Here is a 21276-nt window from a genome sequence, read left to right as displayed (position 1 = left end):
AAGGGGTTATCCAGCGCTACAAAAACATGGCCACTTTTGCAGCTCTCTTGTCTCCAGATTGGGTGGGGTTTGAAACTCAGTTCCATTGATGTAAATGGAGCTTAATTGTAAACCACACTTGACCTGGAGACAAAAATGGGGCAACAGTGGCTATGTTTTTGTAGTGCTGGATAACCCCTTTAAAACATGCTGCTGGTACATTCGCTTTAAAGGGGAACTCCGGATAAGAATGTGTCTATATAATGTATTACCATATTTGTACGGTTCTGCCACACTGGTAGCTGATAGAAATCCAGGAAGTGAAGAATAATGGCATCTGTGCAAATCCACATTGTCTCCTGCTCCTTCTGCTATCCCACCTTAGGAGACAAATCTTCCATGCCTCTGTCTCACATTGTGTGTGTTTGCTGAGATCAGGCTGATGATGCAGACAGGGGGCAGGGTGTGATGTCCCAGGAGGCTTGGCTGGATTCCCCAATCCCCTGAGTGATTCACTATCTCTGACCGGCCAGAAGCAGGTGTTGCACTGATTTCTCTAATTGTGCAGAAGTGTGAAGTGAAATTAGGGCTATGTTCACACATGTTGGAGTGTCATTGCAGTACTGCAGCGTATTCACAAAAATGATGCAGTAACACAAGTAAATGATGCTAAACGGCAAAGAGGATCAGAGCCTTATTGTGGGGCTCAAGTTCATAGATAACAAATGGCTTAAACATAGTATGTGCGTGGAAATGAAAAGAAAAATCTAAAAGTTCTTTACTTTATTCCAACATCAGCGTTACAGGTAGAGAATACAGCGTGCTGTGTGGTGTTACAGGTAGAGAATACAGCGTGCTGTGTGGTGTTACAGGTAGAGAATACAGCGTGCTGTGTGATGTTACAGGTAGAGAATACAGCGTGCTGTGTGGTGTTACAGGTAGAGAATACAGCGTGCTGTGTGGTGTTACAGGTAGAGAATACAGCGTGCTGTGTGGTGTTACAGGTAGAGAATACAGTGCTGTGTGGTGTTACAGGTAGAGAATACAGCGTGCTGTGTGGTGTTACAGGTAGAGAATACAGCGTGCTGTGTGGTGTTACAGGTAGAGAATACAGCACTGTGTGGTGTTACAGGTAGAGAATACAGCGTGCTGTGAGGTGTTACAGGTAGAGAATACAGCGTGCTGTGTGGTGTTACAGGTAGAGAATACAGCACTGTGTGGTGTTACAGGTAGAGAATACAGCGTGCTGTGAGGTGTTACAGGTAGAGAATACAGCGTGCTGTGTGGTGTTACAGGTAGAGAATACCGCATGCTGTGTGGTGTTACAGGTAGAGAATACAGCGTGCTGTGTGCTGTTACAGGTAGAGAATACTGCGTGCTGTGTGGGGTTACAGGTAGAGAATACAGCTTGCTTTATGGTATTATAGGTAGAGAATACAGCGTGCTGTTTGGTGTTACAGGTAGAGAATACAGTGTGCTGTTTGGTGTTACAGGTAGAGAATACACCGTGCTGTGTGGTGTTACAGGTAGAGAATACAGCGCGCTGTGTGGTGTTACAGGTAGAGAATACCGCATGCTGTGTGGTGTTACAGGTAGAGAATACAGACTGCTGTGTGGTGTTACAGGTAGAGAATTCTGCGTGCTGTGTGGGGTTACAGGTAGAGAATACAGCGTGCTGTGTGGTGTTACAGGTAGAGAATACAGCGTGCTGTGAGGTGTTACAGGTAGAGAATACAGCGTGCTGTGTGGGGTTACAGGTAGAGAATACAGCTTGCTTTATGGTATTATAGGTAGAGAATACAGCGTGCTGTGTGGTGTTACAGGTAGAGAATACACCGTGCTGTGTGGTGTTACAGGTAGAGAATACTGCGTGCTGTGTGGTGTTACAGGTAGAGAATACACCGTGCTGTGTGGTGTTACAGGTAGAGAATACTGCGTGCTGTGTGGTGTTACAGGTAGAGAATACAGCGTGCTGTGTGGTGTTACAGGTAGAGAATACAGCGTGCTGTGAGGTGTTACAGGTAGAGAATACAGCGTGCTGTGTGGTGTTACAGGTAGAGAATACAGCGTGCTGTGTGCTGTTACAGGTAGAGAATACTGCGTGCTGTGTGGGGTTACAGGTAGAGAATACAGCTTGCTTTATGGTATTATAGGTAGAGAATACAGCGTGCTGTTTGGTGTTACAGGTAGAGAATACAGTGTGCTGTTTGGTGTTACAGGTAGAGAATACACCGTGCTGTGTGGTGTTACAGGTAGAGAATACAGCGCGCTGTGTGGTGTTACAGGTAGAGAATACAGTGTGCTGTTTGGTGTTACAGGTAGAGAATACACCGTGCTGTGTGGTGTTACAGGTAGAGAATACAGCGCGCTGTGTGGTGTTACAGGTAGAGAATACAACGTGCTGTGTGAGTGGGACCACAATTAAATCATGAATTACTGCAAAAAATTCAGTAACACAATGAAACTGCGATGTGTGAACACAGCCTAGATATTCTGCAAAAGATTTGGGCGGGGAATAGGCAGGGTGGAGGACTGTGATGAACAGCTGAGGGAAAGCATTGCATTCTGGAACCTGTAGTACTGTGTACAACTGCTCAACCAGGAAGTGCAGAAACACAAAACAGAACAAAACCCCCAAAACAAATAGATTTTTGGTAGTTTCAAAACTGGAATAGATAGGTTAGTAATGCTATATGCTTCTGCAGAAGTTTCATATTTTTAACCTCTACCTGGAGTTCCCCTTTAAACTAGCCAGAATATGTGATATATTTAGGTGCCTCAATATTGCCTCCTTTTGCTGTTGTGACAGCTTTGCACAATGCCTGACATTCCCTCATTCAGCTTCAGTTAATGCATATACCTTTTCAAGAGTTAGGGTACAAACACACACACATTAAGGGTACAAACCCACTTAACGTATTTGCTGCGTGAATCAGTCTTAAAAATAAGCAGGCAAAACGCAGGTTGGCTTTATACGATTGTTCTGCGTTAAAATACGCAATTGCGTATTTTTGAAGCGTGAAGCTTGTTGTTAGCAAAGCATCAGTTGTTAACAACCTGTGCGAAAAACGCATGTAGCTTCATGCTTCAAAAATACGCAATTGCGTATTTTAACACAGAACAATTGTATAAAGCCAACCTGCGTTTTGCCTGCATATTTTTAAGACTGATTCACGCAGCAAATACGTCAAGTGGGTTTGTGCCCTATATCGCAGCATATTTTCTGCTGCGATACGCAGCAGATATGCAGCAGATTAGATCTAAATAACTGAACACAGCACCAAATCTGCACCATCAAATCTGCTGCAGATCTGCTGCGTATACGGTGTGTGTGTTAGCACCCTTAAAGCGACTCTGTACCCACAATCTGACCCCCCAAACCACTTGTACCATCATATAGCTGCTTTTAATCCAAGATCTGTCCTGGGGTCCGTTCGGCAGGTGATGCAGTTATTGTCATAAAAAACAACTTTTAAACTTGCAGCCCTGTGTCTAACGGCTGTGGCCTAGAGTATCCATGCCCTAACCTTGCACCAACCCTCCGTCCCTTCTCCCCGCCCTCTTCATCATTAGGAATGCCACTGGCAGGATATTTCCTATTCCTCTGCAGTGAACACTGCACAGGTGCGTTAAAGAGGATGTACCTTCAGGTACATCCTCTTTAATCTGACCCAGGGGTAGAACGGCGCCGTCACAGGGAAGTAGGTGCCGCGGTCCGTTCTTTGAACCACAGCCCGGTTCCCCTGTACGGTGCCGTTCTATCCAAGGGTCCAGGGCCGGAGCCAACGCACACGAGGCTCCATTGATTCTTATGAAGCTGCGTCATAGGGGGGAGGGAATTCTCTCCCACTGGGGGTGGGCCGGCCCGCCTCCTGTGCTTCAGCTCCATCCCAGGATCTGTGGATAGAACGGCGCCGTACACGGGAACTGGGCTCAACTCGGTTCACAAAATGGACCACGCCACCTTCTTCCCCGTGATGGTGCCATTCTATCCCTGGGTCACATTAAAGAGGATGTACCTGATGGCACATCCTCTTTAACGATCCAGCACATGTGCAGTATTCACACAGCTGATGAATAGGAGACAATCTGCCTGGAGCATTCATAATGTTGAGGAGGGGCAGAGAGGGTGTGCCAGCCTAATGCATACACAATCTAGGCCACGACCGTTTGGCACAGGGCTGCAAGTTTAAGGGTACAAACCCACACACCGTATACACAGCTTATTTACTGCTGCGATACGCAGCAAATACGCAACAAACACGCAACAAATACGCAGCAGATTAGATCTAAATAACTGGACACAGCATCAAATCTGCACCACCAAATCTGCTTCAAATCTGCTGCGTTTTTGCTGCGTATCTGCTGTGTATACGGTGTGTGGGTTTGTACCCTAAAAGTTGTTTTTTAGGACAATAACGGCATCACCTGGCGGACAGACCCCAGGACAGATCTTGGTTTAAAAGCAGATGTCTGAAGGTACAAGCGGTTTGGGGAGTCAGATTGTGGGTACAGAGTCGCTTTAACCCCTTGCCTCTTCAGCCTGTTTTGGCCTTAACCCCTTAAGGTCAAAGCCTATTTTCGTTTTTGCGCTTTTGCTTATTCCATTTTAAGTTTAAAAGTCCATAGCCCTTGCATTTTTTCACCTAGAGACGTATATGAGTGCTTATTTTTTGCAAAACCAATTGTACTTTGCAATGACAGGCATTATTTTTCTATAACATATGCTGCGAAACCGGAAAAAAATCATTTGCGCTGTCAAATTGAAAAAAAAACAAATTTGTTTTGATTTCGGGGAGTTTTGCATTTACGCCGTCCGTCCTATGGTAAAACTGACTTGTTATGCATGTTCCTCAAGTCGTTACGATTACTATGATATATAACATGTATAACTTATATTGTATCTGATGGCCTGTAAAAAATTCAAACCATTGTTAACAAATATACGTTCCTTAAAATCGCTCCATTCCCAGGCTTATAGCGCTTTTATCCTTTGGTCTATGGGGCTGTGTGAGGTGTCAGTTTTTGCGCCATGATGTGTTCTTTCTATCGGTACCTTGATTGCGCATATACGACTTTTTGATCGTTTTTTTATTACATTTTTTCTGGATTTGATGCGACCAAAAATGCGCAATTTTGCACTTTGGAATTTTTTTGCGCTGACGCCGTTTACCGTGCGAGATCAGGAATGTGATTAATTAATAGTTCGGGCGATTACGCGCGCGGCGATACTAAATATGTTTATTTATTAATTTATATTTATAAAATGGGAAAAGGGGGGTGATTTGGACTTTTATTAGGGGAGGGGATTTTTTATTAATAAAAACACTTTTTTACTTTTTTTTTTACTGTAACTAGAAGCCCCCCTGGGGGACTTGTATATACACAGCACTGATCTCTCATAGAGATCAATGCTGTGTATATACACAGCAAAGATCGATTAGATCGGTCATAGATTACTATGGCCTGCTGCAGGCCATAGCAATCTATTGCCGAGCCGGGATCAGCGTCATTCCGACGCTGAGGCCCGGCACGGGCAGAAGAACGGATCTCCCCCCCGCGATTGCATCGCGGGGGGGAGATCCGTACCACTAGACACCAGGGACGTGCGGCGCAGTGCCTCTAAATGCAGCTGTCAGGTTTGACAGCTGCACTTAGAGGCTTAATTAGCCGGCGCGGCAACGGGACCCGCGCCGGCTAATAGAGGCACTGCCCGGCTGCACGTGTCAGCCGGGATCAGCGCCGCTCTGAACACCCCGAGCGGCACCATGACGTATCAGATACGTCATGGGTCGCTAAGGGGTTAATGTCCAGGGCCTATTTTTTTAAATCTCTCTTTATGTAGTGGTAACTCTGCGATGCTTTTAACTATCGCTGTTATTCTGAGATTGTTTTTTCGTGACATATTCCTCTTTATGTTTGTGGTATATTTTGGTTGATACACTCAGTAGTTTTTTGTAAAAAACCACAACATTTGTGCACAAATTAGAAAAATTTGCATTTCTTTATATTCAAAACTCTCTTTTCCTAAGAAATATATTCATATCACATAATCAATTACAGTAATACCTCGGTTCCCGAACACCTCGGTATTCGAACAATTCGGTTTTCGAACTAAATTTCCCCCTGATGTTTTGCTCGGTACTCGAACAAAATCAGGGGGATAACTGGCAGCTGAACTTATGTTCAGCTGACAGTTAGAGGTGTTCGGGAACAGTGAAAGGCAGGAGCGGGAGGCTATTTAAACTTGCCACCGCGCTCCTGCTCCTCTCAGCTGCGGGGGACACCCTGTAAAGAAGCGGGGATTCCCCTCATTATGATGGGATTCCCCACTTCTTTACAAGGTGTCCCCCACAGCTCAGAGGAGCAGGAGCACAGTGGCAAGTTTAAATAGCTGCCCACTCCTGCCTCTCACTGCGGGGACGCCGTGAAGCCGGCCGCACTGACGTGACACTCCACGTCCCCCCCGCCGACCCGGAGCACTTCCTGTATGCTTTCCCCCGCAGCCGCACGCATCTACTGTTCTGCCCGTGGCCCGCTCATCAGCTCCTTAGCCGCTTCCTCCTGCTGCTCCCCGCCGCATCTGCAGGATGAAGAAGAGTCTGCAGACGCGGCAGGGACCAGCGGGAGGAAGCCGCTAAGGAGTTGGTACTGAGAAGTACCACTCACTATTTGTTCCCCTTATTCCAATGTTTCTAGAAATCCCCCATTTATTGCCACAGTGCGTCACCTGACTCAACCACAGACCTCAGACATGACAGAGGCCTGGGGAATTTTGGGGCCTTTTTTTATTTCAGTTTTTTTCACTATTATATTATGTCACAGAGGCCTTGCGGTGCCAAAATATTTGAGTTAGATGACTTGACGTTTCCATCGGTACCATTCTGGGAGACATGTGACACCCTAATCATTTTTTATTAAATTTTTTATGAGTTGGTATGAATAAAAAACACAATTTAGCAGCAGTTTTTCACCATTTTTTGTACACGTTTACTATATGTTACATATGACATGTTATCTTTATTCGTCAGGTCGGTACGGTTACAGTGATATCCATTTTACATAGCTTTTGTTATTTGTTGTCTTGCATAGTGTAAGAGTTGCAATATTTTTATTTTTTCGCCAATTGAGTTATGTGAGGGCTTTTTTTTGCGACATAAGCTGACGTTTTTAGTGGTACACCTTTTGGGTACATGTGACGTTTTGATAGCTTTTATCTATATTTTTTAGGGGGCGGGATTAACCAAAAATTTTCATTTTGATTCGTTTTTTTATTATTTTTTTTGCGGCGTTAATCGGGGCGGGGGGGGGGATAATTAATGTAACGGGTTAATAGACGGGGTCATTATTGTGTATATTTATTTATTTATATTTATTAAATTATTTATTCATTTTATTTATTTATTTATTTGTGAATGTATGTATTTGTGTGTGTCTTTTCACTTTTTCAGGTCCATCTATAATACATTACAGCATATGATCAGTGCTGTAATGTGCTATAGAATGAATGAGCTGTCAGAATCTGTCAGGTCCCTGCCTGATCACTCACATCCATAGCAGGCCAGACGCAGGAAGCAGCGTCTGGGTTGCTATGGGAAAACCATCTTCCTCCGTCTGCTCCATAGACACTGCAGTCGGCTGAACCGCGGTGTCTATGGGGTTAACTGCCCGGAGGGGAGCGCGGCTCCCCTCTGGGCAGGGGCAACGGGAAGAGGCTGTGTTACACAGCCTTCTCCTGCTGCCTGATCGCTGCTAGGGACAGAGGGAGGAGGCAGGAATAGAATGACGTTTCGGGAACGTCATTTTGCAGGAACTACCTGCATTACATGACGTTCCCGGTAGTGAGTGGCAAAATACGGATAAATATGGTCTAAAATAAACATGATTATTATTTCCCAAAATATGGCAGTTAATTCCCATTTATCCAAATACGACCGTTTTTTGCAATTATTTTTACATTGTGGGAACCTGACCTAAAAAAAAAATTATGAAAATGCATGTTTGTTTAGCGTATACAAAAATGTGGCCGACCACATTTTTTGTGTACGCTAAAAAAGCGGATGCGTTTTTTTGATCCTTTCTTTTATAATGGAAGTCAATGGGAAACCAGATCAAAACATGCACAGAAATGCATCCTTTTCATGTTTTTTTTGCATTAAATGGATGAAAAAAAACAAACATTGCAAGAATGCAGTGTGAACCCAGCCTACCCCTCTCATTTGTGGAATGTCTTGCCTTTTTTACACCACTGATGGCTTTATATAAATAATATGTGATCTCTGTTCTATAACTTTTAAAGGGGTATTCCCCCCAAGAATAAAATGCTCCTAAACCTTTAAAGGGGTATACCCCCCCAAAAATAAAATGCTCCTAAACCTAGCCAGTCTTACTCACCAAGTCCCCTTGAGTATTTTGAGACGTCTCCCGTATTTCTAGCTGCTTCCGTTCCATAGTTACAAGTTTTTTAAAAAAGCCGATCTATATCCAACATGGCGCCGGCCAGAAAACTACATTTCCCATCATGCAATGCTTATGTCTGATTGGTACATGATGTAGCAGAGCTGATATTCACAAGATATAGCAGTTGAGCGAGTGATATAGAGTTGAGTGAGTTGTATAGCAGAGTTGAATAAGTGATACAGCAGAGTTGAGTGAGCAAAACAGTAGAGTTGATTGTGTGATGCAGCGGAGTTGATTGTGTGATATAGCAGAGTTGATTGTGTGATGCAGCAGAGTTGATTGTGTGATATAGTAGAGTTGATTGTGTGATGCAGCAGAGTTGATTGTGTGATATAGTAGAGTTGATTGTGTGATGCAGCAGAGTTGATTGTGTGATATAGTAGAGTTGATTGTGTAATGCAGCAGAGTTGATTGTGTGATGCAGCAGAGTTGAGTGAAATAGCAGGTGAGTCACGGGGTGGTGGGGGTGCTTGCCGTGGGGGGTGCCGCCGCTGCGGGTGAGTCATGGGGTGGGTGCTGGGGGTGCCTACCGCGGGCCCGGCGAGTTCCAGGTGAGGGGGGTGCCGCCGCTGCGGGTGAGTTACAGGGGCGAAGCGGTGCTGGGGTCAAGTGCTGGGGGCCGGGCGACTTCTGGGTGAGCGGGGTGCCGCCGCTGCGGGTGAGTTACGGGGGGGGGGGGGGTTGGGGAGCGGTGCTGGGGTAAAGTGCTGGGGGCCGGGCGAGTTCCGGGTGAGGGGGGATGGTTTGCAGCCACCTGTGGATGACAAGGGGGTGAGCGGCGGATGACACGGGTGTTGCCCACTCTCACCCCTTATCATTGTGCACAGACCCGGTCACTCGCGGAACCCCTGAGTCCCGCGGCACCTGTCAACCGCGGCCCTGGGGGGGGGGGGTTGCCGTCTGTTTATGACGGGTGCCGCGAGTGCCCGGGGGGGGGGGGGTTGCTTATGTGCCACCGAGGGTGACGGGGTCTGCAAATGAGCCCAGCTGAGGCGGGTGAGCGGCGTGAGTTAGCTGCTGGTGACGGGGTGGGGGGGGGGGGGGGGGGGGTTTTGCCGCCAGTAAGCACCGTCTGTATATGACAGGGGTGCCGTGAGTGACGGGGGGGGAGTTGCGCCAGTGCTGTGAATTATGCCAGCGGGCGGGCGGTTGCCCGTAAGCGCTGCCGCAGGTGACGGGGGTCTGCAAATGTTGCCGCTGGTAAGCGCCGACACGAGTGAGGGGGCATAGTCATCAGGGGGTGAACTCTGGGGCTGGGGCCACACGGTGCGGGTGACTGGGGTGGCTGCTGTTAGAAAGGGAGACAGTGACAGCTGTACTGATCACTGTCTCCCTCTCTTACAGAAGCCATCCCCTGTCAGTGTCCTCCATCACTTCGGATTGGCTGGGATAGAAGTGCTAACCCGGCCCATTGAAGAGATGGAGGACACGTGATGCCGTCTCGGAGGGTGCGGGCCAGGAGCAGGGAGCGTGTCGGAGTGGACTGAGAGCTGATGATTCTATGCAATCCGTGGGGGTGGATGCAGCTAGATAACAGCAAAACTGTGCAGAATCCGTTATAACTTTATATTGGAAAGATAGAAAGCTACGGGTGGGCAACGTATTAATGCAAAAATAATTTTGGGGGGAATACCCCTTTAATTCCTCATCAGTTACAAAATATGACTTTGTTGTAAGTATGTGTAATCTGCATATAGTCCTGCTCTCAGCTGAGAAGTGTCCTGTTCGGGCAATGTTCCATAAGCTAAAAAGCCTGGACCCCACATTGACACATTGTAGCAATGTATATGTATTTGTTATTTGCCTAGACCAGGCATGTCCAAACTTTTTTCGAAGAGTGCCAAATTTGATGAAGTGAACATGTGCGAGGGCCGACCATTTTACATGCTACATGCTATATGCTTTATAACACAGGCAGATAATAGCAAGCTGGATACCTGGGGGGGCCGTAAAAGTTCGGAACGCGGGACGCAAATGGCCCTCCGGCCGGACTTTGGACATGCCTGGCCTAGACTATAGATACATTTGTATCCTCTTTTCAGCTGGGGCATCTTTATATTCAGGATCGGTCAAGGGCCCAGACGTCAGATGCCCACCAGTCATTATATCCCCCTAGTGATTTGCCATCACTTTACAAAATGGGAATACTCCTTTAAAGAGCACCAATCACTTAGTTTTTGCCAGTAATGCTACTGGCAGCACTGGGAAGATGGACAAAAGCACTCCCTTACCAAGTGTTCCGTGTGTTGTGTAGACCCTTTAGCTGCTAAAACGTCGTCTTTTGTTCTGGTGCGTGAGACATGCAGAGAGTCGGGAGCTAGTCATCTGGGCTATGACTGGTCATGGCGCTTTGTCAGGATGATTAACAGGTAAAGAGGCCAGTTAGAAGCCTGCAGAGCTCGCTGACAGAGAACCGTAACTATTCACAGCCCAGATGACTAGCTCCCCCGCTTATGGTATTTTGGCGCATCTTTTGGGTGCTGCTAGTAGCGTTACCAGCAAAGTGATTGGTAAGTGATTCTCTTTAAGGCTATCCTCCCATTATCATTTAGAGCCTCCATTGGGGTTCCATCGGGGTTTGCATGGTAAGGGAATGATGTGAATATTTGGCTGGCTAAGTGAAACGCATAACAGTCCCCATAATAAAACAAAATGGACCCCATAAAGCATTCTGCAAATGTCCTACACCTTGATTAAAGCGGACGCCGCCATCTTGATTACGTTACTTGCTTTCCACCGCTGGAACACAAGTGACGTAATCAAGATGGCGGCGCCCAGCCTTGCTGCACCGAACAAGAGGATTAGGTTAAGTATAAGATACAGACTGAAAAGGCAGTCTTTATCTTTATTTTGTCTATTTATAAAGATACAGACTGCCTTTGCAGTCTGTACCTTTTACTTTACCCAATCCTCGTTGTCAGCAAGGCCGGGCGGCGCCATCTTGATTTAGTCACTCGTGTTCCAGCGGTGGAACGCAAGTGACATCATCAAGTTGGTGGCGCCCGGCCTTGCTGCCGCTCTGCATGACGGGAGCTTCCTGTCTTGCGCCGACTCTTTTGAAAAGAGCCGGTGCGAGACAGGAAAGTAAAAAGTGAATAATTCAAAAACACGGCTGTAAAAATAATTAATTATATTTACAAATATTAATAAAATAATTATTTACATCTAATTAGGGGGCGAAAAAATTTTGCTTTTTGTCCATGATTGGTTCTCTTTAAAAATATATATATATATTTTTTTAAAAAGTGTCTAAACACAGGAAGTGCCGTGTTTTTCATGATAACTAAAAGAAATAATAAATGTAATTTGCAAACCTGCTTTATATCACATCTATAAAGATGAGCGAACCGGGTTCGGGTTCGAGTCCATCCGAACCCGATCATTCGGCATTTGATTAGCGGGGGCTGCTGAACTTGGATAAAGCTCTAAGGTTGTCTGAAAAACATGGATACAGCCAATGACTATATCCATGATTTCCACATAGCCTTAGGGCTTTATCCAACTTCAGCAGCCACCGCTAATCAAATGCCGAAAGTTCGGGTCGAGCATGCTTGAGGTTCGCTCATCTCTACACATCTACTGTTTCTTTAGGCTTTGACATTTATAATGACAGGTACACTTTAATTAGGCTGGGTTCACACTACGTATATTTGAGGCTGTATGTTTGAGGCTGTATAGCAACCAAAACCAGGAGTGGATTAAAAACACAGAAAGGCTATGTTCACATAATGTTGTAATTGAGTGGATGGCCGTCATTTAATTGCAAATATTTGCTGTTATTTTAAAACAACGGCTGTTATATTGAAATAATGGAAGTTATTTACAGTTATATGGCGGCCATCCACTCAATTTCAACATTGTGTGAACATATCCTTTCTGGGTTTTCAATCCACTCCTGGTTTTGGTTGCTATGAGGACCTGACATGAGGACCAAATACAGCCTGAAATATACATAGTGTGAACCCAGCCTAAGGGTGCCTTCACACCTACCGACTCGCAGCGTTAATAACGCTGCGAGACGGCTAGGTCCTGGCAGATCACTGTCAGTATATACACGCAGTGGTCTGAACGACCGCTGCGTGTATGTAAATCTACCGGCCGCTTAACCCCTTCTGATGCCAGCCGGCCGCCTCCCGCTCCGCTCTGTATACATACCTCCTCGCTCCACAGGGTCCCGGCGTCCTGCTCTCCCGCCCGGCCAATCAGTGGCTGCGGCAGGGCAAAACACTGATTGGCCGGGCGCGAGAGCAGGACGCCGGGACCCCGTGGAGCGAGGAGGTATGTATACAGAGCGGAGCGGGAGGCGGCCGGCCGGCATCAGAAGGGGTTAAGCGGCCGGCAGATTTACATACACGCAGCGGTCGTTCAGACCGCTGCGTGTATGTACTGACAGTGATCTGCCAGGACCTAGCCGACTCGCAGCGTTGTTAACGCTGCGAGTCGGTAGGTGTGAAGGCACCCTAAGAAGTTAAAAGCCACAGAACTTGCCAACAATGAACACACTGCCATTATGTAACGACTAGTGTCGTAGATCCGCTGTTTCGCTGCTAGTGATGGCATAAGCCGCTGGTCTTCACCAGTTCCCACCACAAGGTGGGATGGACCCTCGGGTCGCTACTGCGATGCCCTGGCCCCTAGGGGCCACTCCACAGTGTAGATGGTGCTAACAGGCAGGAACCGGGGCAGCTGTAGGGTATAGGGTTGTCACGGTGTAGGCACGAGGGTGATACAGCTGGAAACCGGCTCCTGACCATGCGGGAATACTGGGCATGCGATTCTTCGTTGTCCTTAGTCAGGGCACCAATTATCACACCAATGCCAAGGTTCAGAAACAACGGTAGTTGTATATTTATTGTAACGGTGGTAACTAGTAGCAACAGTCTCTCCGGATGCAACCGGGAATAAGGCAGACTTGAATAAAGCAGAGTAATGGGTGATGCTGCAATAGGCTGTGAGAGTAGCGTGCTGAATGATAGGAGTAGTAGTGAAACTGAAGTTGAGATGCTGGGTGGAATGAGACTTGAATGAAATACTTGCTGTTGATGATTAGAGAAGATGATGAGAGGAACGACTGAAGAATCGACACCCAGATGAGAATCTTGAGACTTGAGACAGGAACACAGCCAGTGGACTGGAGCAGCAGAGCACACGCAGGCCTCTCTCTTAGCAGGGAGAGAGGACAAACACACAACCTATCCCCTATGGGGCAGGAGATAGACTGAGGTAGAACAGGAAGTCACATGGTAACCCCAGCCAAAAGCTCCATGACCATTGGTGTTACCATGGAAGCAGGGGCACAGTCACGTGACATCCAGCCATTGCATCATCACACCATTAGGCATATACAGAGAAATATACATGAGAAGTACCATACTTGAACACTAGGGGGTGGCATAATACCATTAGACACTGATACCTGAATATACATGCAATAAATGAATGGAATAGCAGACCTGAATACTGAGAAGGGTAACACAATACACGCAGTTTGCAGTGGACCATAGCTTTCCAGAACAGAACTGGTTATAATTCAAGTGTGAGCATGAGAAGGGCTGTTCTGGGACACCGCACTACCCCTGGCTTGGCTTGCTAGCAGTGGCAGGCGAGGTGCAGCTGGAGACAGGTAGGCAGGCAGGCAGGCAGAAACACAGCAGTACTCACGGCTGGAACTGGGATCATGTGCAGGAATCATGGGAGAGCTGGGACCACACAAGTATGGGAGGGATGCAGATGTCCCAACAAGGAGGTGTTTAGGTGTATAACCAATTAGGGACGTACTGTCCCTTTAAATTTAACTGAACTGGGGGCAGTGGAGGAGAGAGCAGGAGCATGGAGCAGATGAGGCACCTGTAGAGGCCGAAGAGATGGCAGCGCTGGGCGGTGGTGGCTTGGTGGCCCAATAGACGCGATCTTCCACGGTTTTGAATCCTGTACAAAAGCAGTATACAGCCGGCAAATGAGCAGAACGTAGTCACCAAATGACTCCGTCCTGCTCATTCAAGTCAATGTGGACGCCGGCCCCATGTCAGCATCCGTTTTTCACTGATTCCCGCCGTGGGGCAGAGAACGAGTATGTTAAGATCATTTTGCTGCTCCACCCAATACTAAGCCAGACATACAATTATGTACTGAGACAATGCTATAAATATAATTTTATATTTTTAAGCGCATATCTGGTTCCATGGTGTAATGGTTAGCACTCTGGACTTTGAATCCAGCGATCCGAGTTCAAATCTTGGTGGGACCTTGTATTTGTTTTTTTTTTCTTTACCTTGTTGTCAGGGATAATTTAGTAAATAATTTTAAATGTAATGACAAAGTTCAGTCTGCTAGTCCACTGTGTCCCCACTAAACTGCTTAATCCCAAAGAAATATTTCTCTAGAGAAATCCTGGCAGAATAAAATCTAGTAAAATACTATAATACATGCTATCCTGCAGAATCCTTGCAGAATATCAGATAACAATGTACTTTTTCACATGCCAGCATTTCTTTTATTTCATTTATTATTATTATTATTATTATTATTATTATTATTATTATTATTATATTTTACTTTTTTTCAGCACTTTATTGAGGTGGCAGACAATCGATAATGAATGAACACACCATTAATGAGTCAGTGCAATAAAGTGACATATTCGCCTTCATAAGGCTTGTCTATGCTATCATATTTGCAGGGTTGGATCTTTCTGTAGGCTTTTTGCCAAAACAAGACTGATTCTTACAAGCCTAGAAAAATAAATTATGTAAATTTGCTAATACCGTAGAAGCACAAAAAAAAAACCACTGGACTGAAAGGGTTACTCCAGCTTAAAAAAATTCTTTCAAATTAACTTGTGTCATAAAGTGCCAGAGATTTGTAATGTACTTCTATTTAAAAAATCTCCAGTCTTCTAGGGCTTATCAGCTGCTGTAGGTCCTGCAGGAAGTGGTGCATTATTTGCAGTTTAGAGAACAGGAGATGTTTTCTATGGGGATCTGCTACTGCTCTAGACAGTTCCTGTCACAGACAGAGATGGCAGCAGAGAGCATTGTGTCAGACCCAAAAGAATACACTACTTCCTGTAGGACATACAGCAGCTGATAAGTAATGGAAGAGATTTTTAAATAGAAGTAAAAGGCGTTCCAGGACCACCATTCTGTGCCGTGAGGTCTGCTACAGTGAGCGTCTCTTGTTTCCAGGCTGTGCTGCCCTCCTGCTCAGACACAGCGCTGTTCCGTACTTTAGCGATAAGCCAACAGAGCAGAGCCATACTCTCGCTTATCACGAGAGTACAGCACAGCGCTGTGTCTGAAGAGGAGGGCGGTACAGCCTGAAAAGTAGAGATGCCCACTACAGTGCACATCATGGTACAGAATAGTGGCGCTGGAATGCAGCATAACTGACTGTAGGTGAAAATTGCAAATGAAAGGGCAAAAATGAAAATTGGCCAGGTCATCAAAGAGTTAGAGCTACTCTGTACCCACAATCTGCTTGTACCTTCAGATAACTGCTTTTAAGATCTGTCCTGGCGTCCGCTCGGCTGGTGATGCAGTTATTGTCCTAAAAAACAACTTTTAAACTTGCAGCCATGTGTCAAATTGGTGTGGCCTAGAGTACCTATGTCCTAGGATTGTGACACCCCTCTGTCCCTCCTCCCTGCCCTCCTCATCATTAGAAATGCCCCTAGAACAATTCCTGCTATTTATCACCTGTGTGAACACTGCACATGAGCTGGATCGTTAAGGCACCTGTGCAGTGTTCAGACAGGTGAGGAATAGGAAAAATCCTGCCATGTCATGTCCTGCCAGCCTTACCCCAGGTCTACCTAATCCTGGTGATGTGCTGTTTCCCCGCACATCACCAGAGGCAGACTTGACTGGCCCATGGAGGGAACTGGCCCATATGGCATTTGCCAGATGCTAGATGGCCAGTCCTGCCCTGGCAGGCTGTATCAATTGCCGAGTCACAGCAGGCATGGCAGCCTAGCAGAGGCCTGACAATGGATTTCAGGAACCCAATCTGGCCTTTTCACCATCAATAATACTCTCCTGTACTGTTTAAAGGAAACCTGTCACCCCCTGTGCCGGGGTGACAGGCTCCCAACCCCCCGCTGGAGCCCCCTATACTCACCTGATCCCGCCGGGTCCCGCTTCCTGAGCCGGTCGGGTGACTGAGATATCAGCGCCAGAAGCCCGGCGCGTGCGCTCACAGGAGAATCCGATGCCCATAGAGAATGACGGAGCATCGGACTCCCCATTCATTCTCTATGAGCATCTGACTCTCCTGTCAGCGCGCGCGCCGGGCTTCGGGCGCTGATATCTCAGTCACCCGACCGGCTCAGTAAGCGGGACCCGGCGAGTATAGGGGGCTCTAACGGGGGATCCAGAGCCTGTCACCCCGGGACTGGGGGTGACAGGTCCTCTTTAAATGACAGCATTTGCACAGATACAACGGCCAGCAACAGAGATTTGCCAGGTATAGAGAGGGCCTGGACCCCAAGCCCTCTCTACACAACATTTATAACTGCATAGTGTACATGTATGTCTTTTTGGGAGAAGGGGTTACACAACACAACCTTACCTAATATGTCCTCATTCTCTTGCAGTTATCACATTAGTAGCAGCAAGTATGTTAAGATCTATAATTATTTTTGACTTAAGTGGTTGTACTCCACCTAATACTGAGCCGGCTGTACAACCACGTCAGATGAAGTAAGTGAATAATGTAAATGTTGGCCACAGGAGGTTCCATGGTGTAACGGTTAGCACTCTGGACTTTGAATCCAGCGATCCGAGTTCAAATCTCGGTGGAACCTGTTTTTAACCTTTTTGTTAAACAGTATCTTACAGTACACTTTAGTTAATAGTCTTAACCCCTAATGACACAGCCTATTGTGTCCTTAAAGACAAAGGCATTTTTCATCTTTGGGTTTTCGTTTTTTCCCTCCTTGCCTTCTCAAAGCATAGCTCTTTAAAATTTTCCATTTACATTTAATGGATGATGATGGCTTATTTTTTGCAGAATCGATTGAATTTTTTTAATACATTTTTTATTTAACCGTTAAGAGCTAAACAAAAAAAAAATTGTTGTGTGAAATTGTGTAGTGCACTTTACAGTAACATGGACAGGTTACAACGATAATCCATGTTTTTGTATTGTTTTGATACTTTATTTTTGTCTCCACGCCTCTGTCCTCCCCCTCCCTTCTGAGACCAAAGTCACATGATCTCTGTCTCTTCTGTTGCCAGGCACGCTGTAACACCTCATCTGTAACCTGCCAACTACTGATTTAACACCAATCAATGAGCAGCTGGCCAAGCGCCAGAGAAAAAACAGGACAGTGACAGCCTCCTGAGCAGTATAGGGAAAAGGGAAAAATCTCTCCCTCTCGCTTTTTAATTTATCCGTCTATGTAGATGGATAAATATTTTGTTTACGGCGTAAAGGAGAAGCATATTGAGCCAGCAATGGGCAGATACTACAAGATGAGACGGATACCTGGCAGTTGGCTCTGAGGGGCAATGTATGCTGGGAAATGTACTTTCCCGTTAGGCACCATCTTGGCTATGGACCAGCTTTTAGAAAACTTTTAACTCAGGAACAGTGGTAGCTAGAAAGACCATAGATGGCTCAAAATGCTTAGGGGCACATGATGAGTAACACCAGCTAGGTTTGGGAGCATTTCATTTTTTTAGCTCTTGGGTGGAATACCCCCATAAACTACAAACAGCACAGAAATGGTGCCAAGGATAAAGGTAAGAGACATACCATAATCCTCAGTGCCCTGTACACAATAGGGAGATAACAGCAGGTTATGGTACTTTTACACAGAGCGATAATTCGCCCGATCGCACGATTAATGATTTTGAATGAACAATGTTTTTTTTATAACGATCAGCGTTTAGATGGAACAATACATCGTACGAAAAAATCGTTATGCGATCGTTTTCCGATCGCTTAAGCCTATCTCACACATAGGTGAAGTCGTTGAAAGACTGTTTACACTGAACGATCTGCGAATTTTTTGTGAACAATCAACGATAATTTGAGAACATGTTGAAAGATCAAAATGAACGATTTCTCGCTCGTTGCTTGATCGTTCGCTGCGTTTACACGTACAATTATCATTCGAATTCGATTCGTTATCGTGCAAATTTGAACGATAAATCGTTCCGTGTAAAAGGACCATTAGGTTCATCTAACCCACAGAGTTGTCCTTCAGTGTGATCTGGACTGGAATGGATTTGTGTAAGAAATGTTGTATGATCTCTAAACTGGACAGCTTAATCACGCTCTCAGGCTGGGGAGACACAGACAAGACAGTGAGCCCTGAAGTTGCCCCAACCAATGTCCCCTGCCTACTTGCCACGCACTGCCGGGGACAACCACAGAGTCAGTCCCTTCGCTGAGTAGGTGAACACACAGAACGTACACAGACAAAATGGAGGCGAGTCAGCTAGTCAAGTCAAAACCAATCGGACAACGCAGATTGTCGGAGGTCAGGCAAAAGGTCAGAAAACTGGCAGAGCAATAGCAAGGGTATTAGGACAGGGGAACGCTGGGAAAGGAGCAGGGGAGCTGGGACTAGTAACAACTAATAGCCAGCTCTGAATGCTGGGCTTACCTACTATTTATACAGGATCAGGAACTCAGTCCAGCAGCTGATTGAACCAGCCCCTGATCCTCCACACAGCTCACCTGCACAGCAGCAGGTAACCCTCAAGCTGCCAAGGCACAACAAGCAAGACGGGTGGGGCTGAACAAATCTCAAATAAACCTGCGTTCAGACAGGATTCTGGAATGCACAAGACAAGAGTGGGGCTGTCTCTGGAAGAAAGTGGCCATGTTTTTGTAGCGCTGGATAGCCCCTTTAAATTCTTTGATATAATGCTGAGGCTGCATAGAACATAATGAACATGCTATTCCATACCTCCCAACCGTCCCGGATTCCGCGGGACAGTCCCGTTTTCGGGGTTCTGTCCCGCAGTCCCGGAACGGCCCCCCGTGTCCCGCATTTTAAGTGGCCCCAGCGGAAAAAACAATAAACCAGTAACTCACCTGTCCTTCGGTCCCAGCAGCTCCTCTCCCGGCAGAGCGCGCACTCCCGTCATCCTCCGGGGCGGGCAGCGGGGTACAGAGTCACTGACTGTACCAGAAGTGACCTGCAGCCTCTATCATGAATCACTTCCGGTACAGTCAGTGTCTGTATACCCTGCTACCCGCCCCGGAGGATGACGGGAGTGCGCGCTCTGCCAGGAGAGGAGCTGCTGGGACCGGCGGACAGGTGAGTTACTGGTTTATTGTTTTTTCCGCTGGGGCCACACTAATGGGGGGTATTGGCTACTCTGTGGGGGTTTTGGCTACTATGTGGGGCACTATATGGGGGCATTGGCTACTATGTGGGGTGCTATATGGGGGCATTGGCTACTATGTGGGGCACTATATGGGGGATTGGCTACTATGTGGGGCATATATGGGGGATTGGCTACTATGTGGGGCATATATGGGGGATTGGCTACTATGTGGGGGGTTGGCTACTATGTGGGGCATATATGGGGGCATTGGCTACTATATGGGGGATTGGCTACTATGTGGGGCACTATATGGGGGATTGGCTACTAGGTGGGACATATATGGGGGATTGGCTACTATGTGGGGCATATATGGGGGCATTGGCTACTATGTGGGCACTCTATGGGGGATTGGCTACTATGTGGGGCACTATATGGGGATTGGCTACTATGTGGGGCACTATATGGGGATTGGCTACTATGTGGGGCACTATATGGGGCATTGGCTACTATGTGGGACATATATGGGGGATTGGCTACTATGTGGGGCATATATGGGGGCATTGGCTACTATGTGGGGCATATATGGGGGCATTGGCTACTATGTGGGCACTCTATGGGGGATTGGCTACTATGTGGGGCACTATATGGAGGGATTGGCTACTATGTGGGGCACTATATGGGGATTGGCTACTATGTGGGCACTCTATGGGGGATTGGCTACTATGTGGGGCACTATATGGAGGGATTGGCTACTATGTGGGGCACTATATGGGGGCATAGGCTACTATGTGGGGCACTATATGGGGATTGGCTACTATGTGGGGCACTATATGGGGATTGGCTACTATGTGGGGCACTATATGGGGATTGGCTACTATGTGGGGCACTATATGGGGGCATTGGCTACTATGTGGGACACTATATGGGGATTGGCTACTATGTGGGGCACTATATGGGGGCATAGGCTACTATGAGGGGCACTATATGGGGGATTGGATACTATATAGGGCATTTTGGTGGGATTGGATACTGTATAGGGCACTATTCAGTCAGCAGCATGTGGTGACTGTAGGGGAGTGGCTATGGAGGGTTGCTATGGGGGCATGGCTACAGAGGGTTGCTATGGGGGCGTGGCTATGGAGGGTCGCTATGGGGGCGTGGCTATTGGGACCGCGGCGCACATGTCCCTCTTTGCTCTTTGCAAAAGTTGGGAGGTATGCTATTCTTACCTAACCACACTCAAGGCACCTAATGCTACTTCCGAGATGGACTCGCCTCAGCATTGACAGCCCACTTGCCACCACGATGAGTCCATCATGGAAGTAGCGGCCAGATCATTCAGCAGGGGCCCCGAGTACCTTACAGGAGGACCCCAAGGAGGCTTGGTTGGGGAAGTATAGAATGTTTATTATATGCAGCTCCAGCATGATATAAAAAATATATTGGCCATCACACCCCTTTAATCCCATGCTGCCATATTGCTATTTTTAGTGTTGGGAGAAACAACAAATACAGTAGTAAAGCTGATGAGGAGATATGGGGAGAGCTGCTAGAACTC

The 21276-nt window shown here is 46.7% G+C and overlaps 2 non-coding genes across 2 annotated transcripts; both read left to right on the top strand.

Annotated features, from left to right (window-relative positions):
• Positions 1-14614: 14614 nt before the first annotated feature.
• Positions 14615-14686, top strand: TRNAQ-UUG (transfer RNA glutamine (anticodon UUG)). Its single transcript has one exon. It is a non-coding gene; the product is annotated as a tRNA-Gln (tRNA).
• Positions 14687-17167: 2481 nt separating this feature from the next.
• On the top strand, positions 17168-17239 carry TRNAQ-UUG (transfer RNA glutamine (anticodon UUG)). Its single transcript has one exon. It is a non-coding gene; the product is annotated as a tRNA-Gln (tRNA).
• Positions 17240-21276: the final 4037 nt, after the last annotated feature.

The sequence above is a fragment of the Dendropsophus ebraccatus genome, chromosome 3 (assembly GCF_027789765.1).
Source record: "Dendropsophus ebraccatus isolate aDenEbr1 chromosome 3, aDenEbr1.pat, whole genome shotgun sequence".
Taxonomy (NCBI): Eukaryota; Metazoa; Chordata; class Amphibia; order Anura; family Hylidae; genus Dendropsophus; species Dendropsophus ebraccatus.
The sequence above is the reverse complement of the archived record's forward strand: the minus strand, read 5'-3'. Positions and strand labels throughout refer to the sequence as shown.